The sequence below is a fragment of the Panthera onca genome, chromosome B2, assembly GCF_046562875.1.
Source record: "Panthera onca isolate mPanOnc1 chromosome B2, mPanOnc1 haplotype 2, whole genome shotgun sequence".
NCBI classification, from domain to species: Eukaryota; Metazoa; Chordata; class Mammalia; order Carnivora; family Felidae; genus Panthera; species Panthera onca.
In genome coordinates this window covers 2,850,018-2,866,931 of record NC_138343.1, presented here as the reverse complement: position 1 = coordinate 2,866,931, position 16,914 = coordinate 2,850,018, and the positions used below count along the sequence as shown (strand labels likewise).

At 42.2% G+C, this 16,914-nt stretch overlaps 2 pseudogenes; both read left to right on the top strand.

The window, feature by feature from the left end:
* Nucleotides 1–3,711: 3,711 nt before the first annotated feature.
* On the top strand, nucleotides 3,712–4,641 carry LOC132666552 (putative olfactory receptor 2W6 pseudogene; annotated as a pseudogene).
* A 9,855-nt stretch (nucleotides 4,642–14,496) lies between these two features.
* LOC145715471 (peptidyl-prolyl cis-trans isomerase A pseudogene) lies at nucleotides 14,497–15,178 on the top strand (annotated as a pseudogene).
* Nucleotides 15,179–16,914: the final 1,736 nt, after the last annotated feature.

Below are 16,914 nucleotides of genomic sequence, written 5' to 3'. Positions count from 1 at the left end.
TAAACATGGAAAATAAAAATTATATTTAATTTTATTAATTTTAACATGTTTTAAAATAGAAATTACATTTAATATAATTTTAATATGTACGATATACTTAATAGATATATTTAATATATAATATACTTAAAATATGCTTTCTATATTTCATTTTTGTTTCCATATCAATTTCATATCAATTTTTTTCATTTAATTTTTTAAGTGTTTTATTTATTTTTGAGAGAGACAGAGTCAGAATGCGAGCGGGGAGGGCGCAGAGAGAGAGGGAGGCACAGAATCCGAGGCAGGCTCCAGGCTCTGAGCTGTCAGCACACGGCCTGACGCGGGGCTCGAACCCACGAGCTGTGAGATCATGACCTGAGCCCAAATCGGCTGCTTAACCAGCTGAGCCACCCGGGTGCTCCTCGATTCTTTACAAACACCAATATCAATACACATTACATTGTTTGTGCTTTTTGTGTTATTTATCTTACAACTGTGTAAACATTTATTATTCAGTTAATGGACATTTAGTCTGTTTCCTTTTTTAGCCACAATGTAACTGTGATACCCATATAGATGTATAGATATAAAGATACATATATATCTTTACACACCTATGGAAGCAATCCTAGTAATAAATTCCAGGAATTGGAATTAGTGGGTCAAAGACTTGTGCGTTTGCCAAATTTAAATTTGGTAAAACCATCCTCCAAAATTGTAAACGTGATTTACATTCCCACAGGCAGCGTATGAGTGCGATTCTCTCATATCCTCACGGATGGGATGTTACCAAACTGAAAAGATCGCAGTATTTTAATTTGTATTTTTTTTTTTTTTAATTTTTTTTCAACGTTTTTTATTTATTTTTGGGACAGAGAGAGACAGAGCATGAACGGGGGAGGGGCAGAGAGAGAGGGAGACACAGAATCGGAAACAGGCTCCAGGCTCCGAGCCATCAGCCCAGAGCCCGACGCGGGGCTCGAACTCACGGACCGCGAGATCGTGACCTGGCTGAAGTCGGACGCTTAACCGACTGCGCCACCCAGGCGCCCCTAATTTGTATTTATTTAATTATAAATCATTATAAATCATAAATGAGGTTGAAAAAGTTTTATGTATTTTGGGGTCTTACGAATTACTATTTCACTACATTTCATCTTGTTACCCACTGCCCACTTGTTTGATTATAATGTAAAGAACAGCAATCAATCGAATTCCAAGTATTTGCCTTATGTTTACTATATTCTAGAAACTTCGCCAACCTAAGTGAAAATAAAAGTTAAGAATCAAGTTACAAAGAGAAACTTTATTTACTCTTTTGCATCACCCTTTTGAAAATTATATTAAAATGGAAAGAAATTTGACTTTGAGATTGTTTCCTTAGAAAACAGACTAAATCTCACTTCAAGGACAAAGAGGTGCTTGGAAGATGTTCCTATTTGTGCTATATTGCCGAACTTGAACTTTTTTGTCCCACCAAACGCCAGAAATAGTCAACCGCCCCCACCCCCGCCACACACATCAAAATTTGAGACTATGGCCCCAGATAGAAACCAAGAATCTAAGAGTGCTGATGCCCAATCATCTTGGTGTTATTCCAAGATTTCCCCTAAGAATTTGCACCTCTGGTTTCTTCTGTAGCCCTGCTAATTACCCAAAGGAGTACACGGTCCCTGCGATCTCAACAAGGAAACATGCTGTCAACCTCTAGGTACCATTTTGATGCTAAGAAATTAGTCCCCCATTTATTCTATGTGCATCTGTAAGAGCTTCCACGCCTGCACTGGTTATCTTCTGGGCTCAGCAGGAAGTCTTTGCCTCCCCTTGGGGTTTGGGTTGACGGCTCCTAGAAGGCTCCTGAAGGCTGGCTATTCGGCCCAAATGGCAGGCAGACAGGGGAGGAACAGCTAACCCTATTTGCCACGACAGTTGCCTTTTTTCTCTATAATTTAACTGCCCTACAGCAATTACTCTATTTTGCTTTTCCTCTGAGGTAGCGGCACACCATCACTCTATCACGTTAGTCAAATTATTAGCGAAATCACACAGCTTTTACAACTCTTATCTTCAGGAAGAAACTAGAATCTAATGCACACAAGTCAGCTCAGGGCTTGTATCTCGTACCCTTTCTGGACAAGCTGAGATCTTTGTAACTACTTCTATATGGTTTCTGGTGCATTAGTCTCACATCATCCTATCGTTATTTTCTACTTACGTTAACTGCACAACCTCCCACAAAATCCCAGGTAACAAATCCCAACGTGAGGAAAAAACATTACTATGTGTTATCCCTAAATCCTTTGGGAAAGTTGAAGTCAGGTAAGCCTAAATGATTAGAGAAAATTAAGAAAACTTTCTTTCTTTCACTTTGGTATATTCTATTTTGCTGTGGAAAATAAATTTACTGTAAGAACTCTGAAGCTGAGAAGTTATCAGCAAAGATACGGTTTTCTAATTTGAAAATTAAAATACTCGTGACAACTTGTGTTCTACTCTGCCTTCATTTGTCCCACCTTGCTTGTTGAATATATTATCATAATCGAAGCAGCCCTTGATCCTCTAGATCACACAGCAGAGTGGATATTTTATAATGTCCATTTAATAATTGTAGTCATTATTTTGGCTTCAGTTCTCACAGAATCAACATGACAGACGGTCTGAGGTACTTTTCCTTCTCTACCTGCTTTTCTGCTGTTGTCACACTTTTCTCCCTTTCTTTGTTAGGGTCGTTATTATCCTGGCATCCTCGATTCCAATTATACACCTGTCTTTTTACGAAGCCAGCTCTCTTTATTCTTTTGAGCCTTATGAGGGTCAATCTTTTTCCATCTACTTTTTAAATCACTCTCCTTACCACAGTCTCTTTCCTTCTCTCTCCCTTCATCCCTATGGCCATGCGCCTCTCTTCCACAAGCTAATTATGCTGTTTCAATGTTTCTGAAAGACGACCAGAAGACCAATGTGCCCAAAGTTGCCATTTTATTAGTGGACGTGATATCTCCCTTGATCCTCGCAATTCTACACTACAGAAGTCTTTTTCTTTCAGAGAAACGAATGAAAGAGATTTGACTTGACAGCATTTCACAGGAATCAGTAAATATTTGGCAGATTCAATTATAACCTAAATAAAAAGGTGACATTGACACCATGAAGTAATTGTACGCTTATTCCCTCTTAATAAGGATCTAATCTCCAGGTCATGTTAGTTTCTTGTGTTTTTCCAATCATATCTTGGATACTGAACTCAGCCCTGGCTGTCACATTTCCAGAAGGTCATTGCCAACATTGAAGCTACGTGGAAGATGGTTGCAAGGTGATCATAGACTTGATAACCTTGTTATAGGGAGAATCATTAAGGGAAATTGAATGTCTTGACCTAAAGAAAATTTAGTTTAGTTCAAAACATTTAAATGGCTGTCATATGAAGAGAGATTAGATATGAAGTATATTCAATGAAGTTGAAATTCTTTTTCTCGTGAATTAGGAAGAAAATTCCTCCTTAATAAATGGATGATGATTAGAAGCTGGAATTTTCCAACAATGAAATAATTTGCATTACGTGTTTGAACAAATGATGAATGGCTTCTATAGCTGGGCAGAAGCTATTCTGATATCGGACTTGGTGGCTTATCTGTTCCTTAAAGGCCCCGACATTCAGGGGCTTTAGAAAATATCGATTCGGTGTTTGTTTTATTCTTACAGGTATACAGATGATGTGAAAGGAAGACCATGGAAAAATCCAATGACAGCTCAGAGTATGGTTTTATCTTAGTGGGCTTCTCTGATCGTCCGAGGCTGGAGCTGGTACTCTTCATGGTCAATTTCACTCTGTATTCAGTGGCTGTGTTGGGAAACTCAACCATAATCCTTGTGTGTATTTTAGACCCTCGACTTCATACCCCAATGTACTTCTTTCTGGCCAATCTCTCCTTTCTAGATCTCTGCTTCAGTACGAGCTGTATCCCGCAGATGCTGGTGAATCTCTGGGGCCCTGACAAGACCATCAGCTACGCTGGCTGTGCGGTCCAGCTCTTCTCCTTCCTCTGTGTGGGGAGCGTGGAGTGCATCCTCCTGGCCGTGATGGCCTACGACCGCTTCGCCGCGGTCTGCAGGCCCCTGCACTATCTGGTCATTGTGCACCCCCAGCTGTGTTTGCGACTGGTGGCCGTGGCCTGGGGGAGTGGACTGGCCAATGCCATCGTCATGTCCCCGCTCGCAATGACTCTGTCCAGATGTGGCCGGCGCAGGGTCAACCACTTCCTCTGTGAAATGCCAGCACTGATCAAGATGGCTTGTGTGGACGCCCGCGCGGTGGAAATGCTGGCCTTCACCTTCGCCATCCTCATCGTCCTCCTGCCCCTTGCTCTCATTCTCGTGTCCTACGGCCGCATCGCGGCAGCCGTGCTGAAGATCCAGTCGGCCGCTGGGCGCCGCAAGGCATTCAACACCTGCAGCTCCCACCTGACCGTGGTCTCTCTGTTCTACGGGAGCATCATCTACATGTACATGCAGCCCGGGAACAGCGCTTCCCAAGACCAGGGCAAGTTTCTCACCCTCTTCTACAACCTGGTCACCCCCATGCTGAACCCACTCATATACACCTTAAGGAACAAGGAGGTAAAAGGAGCGCTGAAAAGGGTCTTGGGGAGGCAACCATGAGCAGGAGCGACCATGTGCTGAGTTATGAAGCCGTAGGTGAAACATTTTTTTCCAAACACTGCCATTTACTTTGTGCTTGCGATCAATTCAGCCCGTGCGTCACACACTTGGATTTTTAAAAATATGGGTAAATACTGGGGTGCCTGGGTGGCTCAGGTGGTCTGACTTCAGCTCAGGTCATGATCTCACACTCCATGAGTTTGCACCCCGCGTCGGGAACTGTGCTGACAGCTCAGAGCCTGGAGCCTGCTTCGGATTCTGTGTCTCCCTCTCTCTCTGACCCTCTCCTGCTTATGCTCTGTCTCTGTCTCAAAAATAAATAAAAACATTAAAAAAAATTTTTAAAAATATGGGTAAATACCCTGAAGTGTATCCAGAGTCAGTAGCAATCAACCAGAGCCACACATAGTATGCAGCTACCTTAGCAAAATAATGTTTAGTAGAAAGAATGAAGTCTTGGAAGAGAGGTGAAAAGATTTTATTCAACTCAATTAATGAAGGAATCAGGCAAACATAGTGACCAATTAAAAAAAAAAAGTCAAAAAGCACAAATTGGTAGGAAGAAGTGAAGGAGTGTCGGGGCACCTGGGTGGCTCGAGTCTTGATGTTGGCTCGGGTAGTGAGCTCACGGTCATGAGGTTGTGAGATGGGTCCTGTGTTGGGGTCCACGCCTAAGAGCCTGCTTAAGATTCTCTCTCCCTCTCCCTTTGCCCCTCCCCCATGTTCTCTCTCTCTAAAATAAATAAATAAATATATAAAAATAAAAGGGAAGGAATGTTGAAATGAATGTACAAATGGAGACAAAACATTGCTGTGGGGAGAGAAGCCAATTCAGCTTCTGCCTGACAGGACTGAATTCGCTTGTCACCGGCAAGGGTTACTTTGCACTGTTGTGAGTTCGCCGTAATTTACAATGTTGCAGAACACCGGCCACAGAATCAGAATCCAGTAAGCTCTAGAATCGGGATGATGCATAATTTTCTACGGAAGCATATATTTTTCCCTACAAAATAAACCTTGTATCTTATTTACCTTGTAAAGCTAAGTATGCGGTCTCAAGCCTCCTATGAAAGCACGTAGGTGTTTTCATCCTGATTTTTTTCAGACGACAAAACTATGGTTTATAGATCCTGTGTGAATTAGCCCAGGTCACACGGGGGATGCGTGGCATTCAGAAGCGGTGTGTATAAGTCTCAACCTCTGCTGTCGTCTACCGAATGACACTGCTTTTGCTACACAGTGTAGACTGTGTGTACAGCCCCCCCCCCCCCATCCCCATGCTTGCACAGTCGCACCAACATCCTGGATACCCCACACACCCTCCAAGAGAATTCTACCATTTCTCCCCCTTTTCCCATGCAAATCCCCCATCCAAATCTTCCCCATGCGCCAGTGGTCAGCTCGAATTAGCATCACATTTGTACAGTTATCTGAGTTTCTTGGATTTAAGAATGCCCTGGCCCTTCTTTTAACCTTCTGCATTTTTACACCTGGAAATACAGTTTTTCTAGTTAATACTATTATATTTATATGTCTCCTATTAGGCTGTCAATTCCCTGATTGTAAGGCTATTTTTTTAATCCTTCTTGGCATCATTCCAAGTATCAGGTTGTTATTAAAATGCCTCGCAGATAGTAAGCGATCAGTAATAGCTTGGGATGATTTTTCATCTTAGCTGATTAATCACATCCAGAAATAATTCCTTCACTGTATTAAAAACATTTTTTTTCAAGTTTTATTTATTTATTTTGAGAGAGAGAGCACGAGCAGGGGAGGGGCTCTGTCAGCGCAGAGTCTGATGCGGGGCTGAAACTCACGAACAGTGAGATCATGACCTGAGCCGAAATCAGGAGTTGGATGCTTAACCAGTGGAGCCACCCAGGCACCCCAATCCTTCACTTTTTAAAAAAATTTTTTTTAATGTTTATTTATTTATTTTGAGAGACAGAGACAGAGCATGAGCAGGGGAGGAGCAGAGAGAGAGACACACAGAATCCAAAACAGCCTCCAGGCTCCGAGCTGTCAGCACAGAGCCCGACGCGGGGCTCGAACTCACAAACTGTGAGATCATGACCTGAGCCGAAGTCGGACGCTCAACCAACTGAGCCACCCAGGCACCTACCCCCAATCCTTCACTTTAATTGATACACCATTCTTCAAGATTACAAGTGGATCTGTCTCAGCAGACTGAGTTTACATCTGCTGTCAAATGTTTTATGCTGTTTTTCTCAATTCAGTATAAATTCTATGAAGCGAGAGAAAATAATCTGTTGAGGAATTTCTACATATATCAAAAGTCATCCCCAACTTTTAGGTAACAAAACTTTTTTTCCCCCCCCCTACATGGGAATCATTAACTCAAGGAGATTACCATGAATTCTGCCTTGGTCTAGAGGCTGTTTGGATGGTAACAACAGTTCAGATGGTAAACCTCTTCAGATTGACCTAAAAAAGCTATTTCTCCCCTCCTCATTAACATTAGTCTCCCTTACAGTGCTCTCCCATTTCATTATTCCTTATTTGTTACTCATGTCCCTTTATTAATCAATAAGTGAGACCAGTGCCTCGTGTTTTTAAAAAAGCTTCTGTAAATGTAAGCGCAACCACATATGTTCACAAGTTGTACATCTGTTGGAAAGTTAGAGGACCACCTTCACGAATGCCAGTGGGAAGGTCATATTTACATAATGCTGAGTTTTACATTGAAAGTGGCAATTACTTTTAATCAAGGTATTGTAAGGGGTAGGTAAAAAACAAAACAAAACAAAAACGCCTTAAATAAGCATCCATTTTGCCTTTGGTGCCGAGGTGTAAACGCCACTTCTCAAGACACGAGAGACTGAGTTAGGGAACACCTAGAAGTCTACTCTTGTGACGGCACGGCTTCCCATGACGGGCGTTGCAGATCTGGTGGTTGACAGAAGAGCCTGCATTTCTATGCTGCTTTTTCTTCTGTATATCAGAAAACATCAATGGCACACTTATTTTGCATAATCCGTATTTTACAGACTATTTGCCTTGACTTTGTTTATTGGGAGTGTACTTAAGACAGAATCAAAAAGAAAAAGGGTTATTTTGCTAGGAGAGGTCTAACATTGGCTAAAATAGTTTTTAGAGGTTATAACAGAGCAAATGTGAATGTGGGATGAGTGTCAAACACCCATTATAAAATAAATTCTATGGATTTTTCATGACGTAGGATCTCCCTTTATTACTGATATACTCCCTGGAGACATGCCCAGGGTTTTTCACAACCAACAACTTACTTTGTCTCTTACTGTGGCACCAAAGCAATTCTTCTGTTGGACTTCCAAAGTTTTTACTATCTTTAGAAGTGCTGTAAAAAAAACAAACAAAAAAAACAAAAAAAAAAGATAAATAAATTCAAGCTTCTTTTCACTGAAGTACTTTATTGTATTAGGGGATCAGGTTTTTTAAACTGCCACTCAAAGGAATGAATCCATAATATGAGAAAATCATTCATCATTATGAAGCTTATTAAAATAATATTTATCAACTTGCAAAGAAAGGAGGGCTCACAAAACTCCACAAAGACATAGGTGTTCACATCCCTTTTGTGTGAAATTAAATATCACAGTTGCAATTGATAGGAAAATTTAAATTAAAAGGCATATTTACTTTTTAAGTATAACAAATAACTTCCTGATTTCTTGTTAAAAATGCCCACATTTTCTTCTTTATGATTCTGAAGACAAATAAAAATTTTATTTTGCTTTGTGTAATTGATAATTTGCAAAATTCCAGGATTGACTGGCTATCTGAAAAGCAAAAATCTACCTCTATTGTAATTTTTCTACCATATTTTTTCTGCCATAATTAAAAAAAAAACAAAGTTTACTTATTGACTTTGAGAGAGAGAGAGCAAGCAGGAGAGGTGCAGGGAGAAGGAGAAAGAAAAAAAAATCCCAAGCGGTCTCCACACTGTGAGCACAGAGCCTGATGCAGGGCTCGAACCCACAACTGAGAGGTCATGATCTGAGCCAAAACCAAGAGTTGGACGCTTATCTGACTGAGCCACCCAGGCGCCCCTCTGCCATAATTTTTAGTGCATTGCCTACTGTTATTGCCATGCAAACTATGCCCTATGTTAGGAGAGTACGGCAGGCTTCTTAAAAAAGTCTTATGTGAAGAGCTCTAGTAAAGACAGTCATAGAAGAGTAAAATGAGGAATTTCATTATTCTATGGCATCAAACATGTACTTCCCCAAGATAACAAAGATGTCGAGTTCTTCTAAAAATTTTAAAAAAATTTTTTTAAGGTTTATTTTTGAGAGAGAGAGACAGAGCATGAGGGGGAGAGGGACCGAGAGAGAGGGAGACACAGAATTGGAAGCAGCCTCCAGGCTCTGAGCTGTCAGCACAGAGCCTAATGTGGGGCTCGAACTCACAACTGTGAGATCATGACCTGAGCCGATGTCAGACGCTCAACTGACTGAGCCACCCAGGCACCCCTAAAAATTTTTAGTCAGATGATTTCTTAGGGACTTCCTGCAGGCGTCTTCGTGAAAGCTCTAGATGGTCACCAAGCACCAGAAAATGTGCCCACCGAGGTCTGCCATTTCTTCTGACAAATGTTGTGGGAAAGGGGGTGCTGCTGTGCGGGTTTGAAGGTGCCACACGGCGGAGGCCATTCCTGTCCCCGGGGACTGCCTGCTGGGACTTGCTGTGGTGAAAACAAGCTGCGACTATATTCTTGGGACAGTTTTCTGACAAAGGTGACCTGTGACATCAGTATCAGTCAGGTCAAGGTGGTTGATAGTGTTCAGAACATACGTGTCTTCACTGGTTTATTTTTTGCCTAGTTCTATCACTTGCTGAGGAGGCACCAATATGTGCGTTATAATTTCCAGCCATGACTGTGCAATTGTCTATACCTCCCTTTAGTACTTAAAACAATGACACAGAGGATATGTTTATTCTTGTACAGGTGAATAACAACGTCACATGACAGATTTTGGCAAAATAGCATAAATTTATTGCACTCAGTTGCTTATAACAGCATATCACATATGTTTGAAATGCTTGTGCTGGTAGCATCCTGAACCCTGTGTAAAATATTACCTCTAGCCCGAATTCTTTCGAGGCTGACCAAATTAATTGCATCGAGGGAGGAATTATCTATCTGTTTGGATACACAGATGGAAATGTCTGGCCACGTTGGTGCAGAAATCCTTTAAGACTGTGAAGAAACAATACAGTTGACTGCTGAAGAGTGTGAAGCTTAGGAGCACTGAGCCCCTGACGGAGTTGAAAATCTGCATATAACTTTTGACTCCCCACCAAAGCTGACTGCTAACAGTCTGCTGTTGACCAGAAGCCTTGCCAATAACACAAACAGTCCATTAACGCGTATTTTGTATCTTAGGTGTATTGTGTACTTATCCTCACAATAAAGTCAGCGAGAGAAAAAAGAAAGTGTGATTAAGGAAATCATAAGGAAGAGAAAACACATTTGCAGGACTGTCCTGTATTTATTGAAAAAAATCCGTGTATAAATGAACCCACACAATTCAAACCTGTGTTGTTCAGGGGTCACTGTATAAAGATTTCATCATTCTAGCATTTTCTGACTTAGAAGTGTAATCTGCACATTATGCCTCAAAATGATATTCAGGTCACTGCAAATGATCAGTCCAGATGGAATTAGCCTTAAATTTGATTTAAACATCTTTTTAAAAACATTTTTTAAGGTTTATTTTTATTCATTTATTTATTTTTGAGAGAGAGAGAGACAGAGCCTGAGCAGGTGAGGGGCAGAGAGAGAGGGAGACACAGAATCCAAAGCAGACTCCAGGCTCTGAGCTGGCAGCACAGAGCCCAGCACGGGACTCAAACCCAGGAACCGTGAGATCGTGACCTGAGCCGAAGTCGGACGCTTAGCCAACTGAGCCACCCAGGCGCCCCTGATTTAAACATCTTTTGATTAAACTGTCTAAACGCTTCAGTTTATTATTTTTTTTACATTTTTATTTTAATTCCAATTAATTAACATACAGTAAACACCTCAGCGTGATTCTTTGTATGCGGTGATTTCCTTTTCATAGAATATCCATGAAATTATCGAATGCCCCAGAAATGAAGAAAACGTTTTTGCTTCTGAATAGACTCTTGTCATTAATTTCTCATGGTGTATACAGTCATTGTTAGCATCCAGATTTAGCCCTGGTTTCAGAAAATACCCCTTTTCTTTCCATTCTAGCCCTTAACTTTTATTTTCCTTCAATCGGGAGCAGCGGACAGAGCATAGACCATTTCGTTCCTGCAAGTCGGGATGGAGCCCCAGCCCCGTCATGTTATAAATGTGAGTCCTTGTTTATACCACTTAACCTGTTTGATTCCTGGTTTGTTTAGCTGTATGATAGGAATTGTCACAGAAGTCTAATGGCATCATTTACATAGTTGTTAATACCGTGTTTTATTAATGTACTAGTTTGCTTTAACTATTAGAAGGCAAGATGGTTGTGCGGATGTTTGAAAGCGTATGTGATTGAGAAAAGCAACCAGGGAGGGAGGCTTCTGTGTTGTGGGCAGGGGACGGTGGACCAGCCCTGGGACGGGTGGGGGCGTGGGGGGGGGGGTGTGCTGCCTGCCGGCCCACCGCCCCTGGGTGTACAATCAGTTGGCCTCACGGTCAAATGCATCCTTACATCAAGGAAATACACAGCTTCCTTCCGCTGAATAAGAGTGACTCCCAGATTTTGACTCTTCCTCCTTAAGTCATCAAAGCTCCAAACAAAAGGTTAAATTGCCCTAAAATGGTTCCAGAAAGGTTCAACAGCACTGCCAAATTATGTCCACTGTGAGCCTACACTTTAGTCCATGAACTTTACTAATATTATTTAATTTAATAGTCATCACTTTGGCTAATCTGGTTTTCCTGTCTTCTCAACATAAAAATTGAGGTAGGTAGAAAGCACAGTCAGACTCAATTAATCATGAGAAATATTTGAGCCCTAAAAACCTCCTGAGTCATTTGTGTGAGGAACTGTACATCTTTGAGGAAAGTCTTCTTTTCTGAAAGCTCATCTATATTCTCTTTATTAGTGTCATATCAGTTCTGTGATAAAAGCTAGAAACACCAGACTTTGTAAATCCAGTGGGAGAGACAAAACGGGCCCTGTCTTAATTTTCCCTCGGGTTCAACGAGAACATAGTAACAAGTATAAGAGGTGCTACCACTAATGATCCAGTAATAGCCACCCTAAATGCAATACCACTCTGGAGAGTAGACCCGGGCCACAGCCACTTGTCAGCTTTGGTTCAGAGAGGACTTCCAGGAATAACCATTTCTGTACTAGGACATCTGGGGCCTCAGCTAAGATGGCTTAAGAGACTGAAAATGGCGGTCACAGCTCAGATGGGGCCATGTATCTGGGGCCTCATTTCTTCACATAGCACCTTTTGCAAATAAAATATTCGATATGCTCTTTCACTGACATGCCTGGTGCTTCATCTGTGATGGTTGAAATAGCTGGGAGGTTAATGGGAGCACTCCTCCGGCAGGTAATCTCAGGGTAGTTCGACATGCGTGCTGGCTGCCTCTTGTGTGAGTGTTCTGATAGACCGTGGTGGGCACCTTAGAGGTTTTTATGACCAAACCTCCAAAGTCCCAGAATGTCTACTTTCACAACATTCTGTTGGTCACGTGAGTCACGAGGCCAGCCAATCCGGCTTCGAAAGGAAAGGAAGAATACATTGTTTCTATTATTAGGGGAATGGCATTATGCATGCAGAGGGAAGAAATTGGTAAACCTCATGGAGACCATCTACCACAAGCTTGAAAAAGGGAACACAGAAAAATGTCTTCACGGCCTTGGTAAATGAAGACTTCAAAAGGACACAAAAAGGGGCACCTGGGTGGCTCATTGGGTTTAGCATCCAACTTTGGCTCAGGTCATGATCTCACAGCTTGTGAGTTTGAGTCTCACGTTGGGCTCTGTGCTGACAGCCCAGAGCCTGGAGCCTGCTTCAGATTCTGTGTCCCTCTCTCGCTCTGCCCCTCCCTCACTTATGCTCAGTCTCTTTCTCTCAAGAATAAATAAAACATTAAAAAAATTTTGAGAGAAAAAAGGACACAAAAAGTACTGACAATATATGAAAAAAAAAGTTAGAATTCATCAAAATTTAAAACCGCTCATCATCAAAAGAACCGTTGTGAACATCAAAAGGCAGACCACTGAGTATTGGAGAAAACACTTACCTTACACATAGCTGATAGAAAGACTCATCTCCTGAACTTATAAAGAACTCCAACATGAATACTAAAAAATACTTTAAAAATGGGCAAGCAACTTGAACAAGAACTTAAAAAAAAAAGAGATCCAAATGGCTAATAAACATATGAAAAGATGCTCAACTCAGTACTCATTCAAAAAAGTGCAATAAAACAACTTTTTGTTCATTCAGTGCTGTGATAGCATTTTTATCCTTATTTCACTCATGCTTTATTATCAGCTACCTCAAAACCATTTCAGAAATAAGTAATAAATACTTTATTTTAAAATTAAAAAAAAGTGCAATAAGGTCTTCCTTACTATGAATAGTGGCTAAAAACACAAGGAGGACAATACTAAGTGTTGGTGAGGATGTGGAACAACTTGAACTCTCATCCTTTCTTGGTGGGAGTGTTAAAATGGTACAGCCACTTTGGAGAGCTGTTTGGCACTTTCCATTAAAGTTAATAAACACCATATCAGTTACCTATTGTCCCATTAACTAACCATCTCAAGGTTCAGTGGCATCAAACAACACATCTTTAATTTGTTCATGATTCTCTGGATCAGCAACTTGGACTTAGTTCAACCAGATGGTTCTTCCACTAGTCTTGCTCAGGGAAGACAAGACCGGGCAATGTTACTGCCTTATGGCTTGTCTGGGACCGGATAAAACGACTTCACTCTTATGTTCGGTGGTGGCTGTTGGTTCCCTGTCTTCAGGAAGCTAACCCAGGCTTCTTCACGTGGCAACAGTGTTCCAAGAGGACATACGCTTTTCAGATTTCTGAACATTATGTCACGTTCACTGATAAGCTACTGGCCAAAGGTACTCGCATAACTAATGTGTGTGGGAGCTAGAAAAAGACATGGCTATGGGGAGGAGGCCACTACTTGACAATATATTCCATACTCTTATTCTATGACCTCAAGGTTCACTCCTAGGCATATATTCAACGAGAATGAATGTATGTGTCCACCAAAAACTTACACTGTATCTACTGTCAAGACCCCCAAAGACCACCATATCAGCTAGTGATCAAGCAAAGCTGAGTTTATTGCACCCACCGCAGAAATGGAAAATACTCTCTTGACAGTCCATTGGTATCTCAAAAAGGGAAAATTAGGATATTTATAAGGTTTTCAGACCTGGTATGAACGATTATGAGGTGAGCCTTGCAAAACAAAGAATTGGTTGAGTTTGGGCAGAGCTTAAAAATAGTAGCTTTATGGGGCGCCTGGGTGGCTCAGTCTGTTGAGCATCTGGCTCTTGACTTCGGCTCAGGTCATGATCTCACAGTTCGTGACACTGAACCCTGCATCAGGCTCTGCACTGACAGCACGGAGCCTGCTGGGGATTCTGTCTCCCTCTCTCTGCCCCTCTTCTTCTTGCTCTCTATCTCTGTCTCAAAATGAATAAAACAAACAAACAAACAAAAACTTAAAAAAAAATAGTAGCTTGGTGGGTACAACAAGGTGAAGGTGTTGAAGGAAAGCTTGATAAGTGAGCTGTTCAGTTGGTATTTCCTGGAGCAAGATATTAAGTTATTATTACTTGGTCTCAGTGTTTAAAGTAGGGATTGGAGCTTTGCGGTTGCCAGAGCCCAGGAGCCGCCCAGTCATGATCCACCCCATTATCTTCTTCAACATCACCCTGGACAGCAAACCCTTTGGCCATGTCTCCTTCGATCTGTTTGCAGACAAAGTTCCAAAGACAACGGAAAATTGTTGTGTTCTGTGCACTGGGGAGAATGGATTTGGTTATAAAGTTTCCTGCTTTCACGGCATTGGTTCATGATTAATGTGCCAAGGTGGTGACTTCACACGCTATAATGGCACTGGCAGCAAGCCCACTTATGGGGAGAAACTTGATGAGAATGTCATCCTGAAGCATAGGGATCCTGGCATCTCATCCGTGGTCCGCTGGACCCAACACGAATGGTTCCCAGGTTTCGTCTGCGCTGCCAGCACTGAGTGTGATGGTGAGCAGGTGGGCTTTGACAAGACGAAAGAGGGCACGAATGTTGTGGAAGCCAGGGAACACTTTGGGTCCAGCATTGGCAAGAGCAGCAAGATCACCATTGCCGACTGCAGACAAATCTAGTGCATTTGACTCGCGTCACATCTAAACTGCCAGGCTGTTCCTTCTGTCGCTCAGGGGAGCAGTCCTTCACCCCCATCTGCTCGAAACATCCTACAATCTTTGTGCTCTGGCTGCAGTTCTGTGGGTCCCCTAGTTTCCTGATTCCCCTCCAAGTCTAGCTGGATTGCAGAGCTACGTTTATGATTATGAAATAAAAGCTGAACAACAACAAAATAAAAAAAAATAAAATAGGGATTGGAAAATGTGTCTGGGTCCAGTTCAACACAGGGACAGAAAATTATGGCTTCAGTCCTCCCCACGCGATCAAACAGTTTGGTGTTCCTATATTAGTGAGAGTGAGAATGTAAAGCAGCTTGATATTGATTGGTGGGTTTCTTCTGGGTCTTTTGTGTTGTATGTATGCATATATGTATGTATGTATTTGAGAGAGCACAAGTCGGGGAGAGGGGCAGAGGGAGAGAGAGAATCCCAAGCAGGCTCCCCACCTAGCATGGAGCGCAACACAGGGCTCAATCCCATGACCTGAGCTGAAATCAAGAGTCAGATGCTCAATTGAGGCCCCCAGGCGCCCCTCTTCGGTGTCTTTGTTAACAGTGTCTCTCTAAATCTCATATGTGTTTCTGCTTGTAAGAAGGAATCAGTCCTGGTAAGTGGGAATTAAAAAAAAATTTTTTTTAATATTTATTTATTTTTGAGACAGAGAGACAGAGCATGTGCAGAGGAGGGGCAGAGAGAGAGGGAGACACAGAATCTGAAGCAGGCTCCAGGCTCTGAGCTGTCAGCACAGAGCCTGACGCGGGGCTTGAACTCGTCAATCGCCAGATCATGACCTGAGCAGAAGTCAGACGCTCAACCGAGTGAGCCACCCAGGCACCCCTTAAATGGGAATTTTTTTAAGTCTACATTTCACATTAACAATTTTTTTTTTTACATTTATTTAATTTTGAGAGACAGAGAGAGACAGAGCACAAGTGGAGGAGGGGCAGAGAGAGAGGGAGACACAGAATCCGAAGCAGGCTCCAGACTCCGAGCTGTCAGCACAGAGCCCGACATGGGGCACGAACCCACAAACCATGAGATCATGACCTGAGCCGAAGTCGGACGCTCAACTGACTGAGCCCCCCAGGAGCCCCTACATCTCGCATTTTAAAGCCACATTGTATTTAATCCCAATTCCTTTGCAGTTTCTGAAGTGGCAGGAAAATCACGCTCAGCCGTAACTGGTAGGACTGTACCTGCTCTGTTCTCCTGAAAAGTACTGACCGTGTTCGTCCTTCCGCTTTAGTAGCTGAAAGCAAGTGTTATAACTAAGAACTTTTAACCAAATTGAATAAATCACTTGGTGTTGAGGAGAAAAAGCCCCAGTAATGTCATCCTGCTCACTGTCCACAACTTTTCGCCTCACGTAGTCTCTTAAATGTTACCTTGCAGGACATTAACTGACTTTGGAAAGCCAAAATCAGTTCACGATTTTCATGTTAAGTAATTTAGCAGATGTTAATTTATTAGACACTGGTAGAAACACAGCGGAGAGCAATCATCATATTGTCTGCTCTCTCGGAACTACTAGATCGGGTGGGGAGGAAGCAGTAGGCCCAAGTTCACGTGCAAATGCATAGGGACAATCGCCGTAACGACAATATCCTAAAAGCTACCATACGAGTGTACTGCACGCCAGGAACTGTTCTGAGCTCTTCATAAACTGGATTATTGAATCCTCCCCCAAAATAAACACTTCAGTTCCCGTTGTTATTTTTACAGATGAAGCAACCGTGGCACAGAAAGGTCACACGAGCTATGATCCCACAAGTAGGCGGCAGAGTTGCGTCTGACCCCAGGCCACCTGGATCCAGAGTCCACATTCCCAAACAGCACCCTGCCCTCATTCTGTGAGTTCTCTTCATAAGTCTTGCGACTGCTCAATATAAAAGCTAT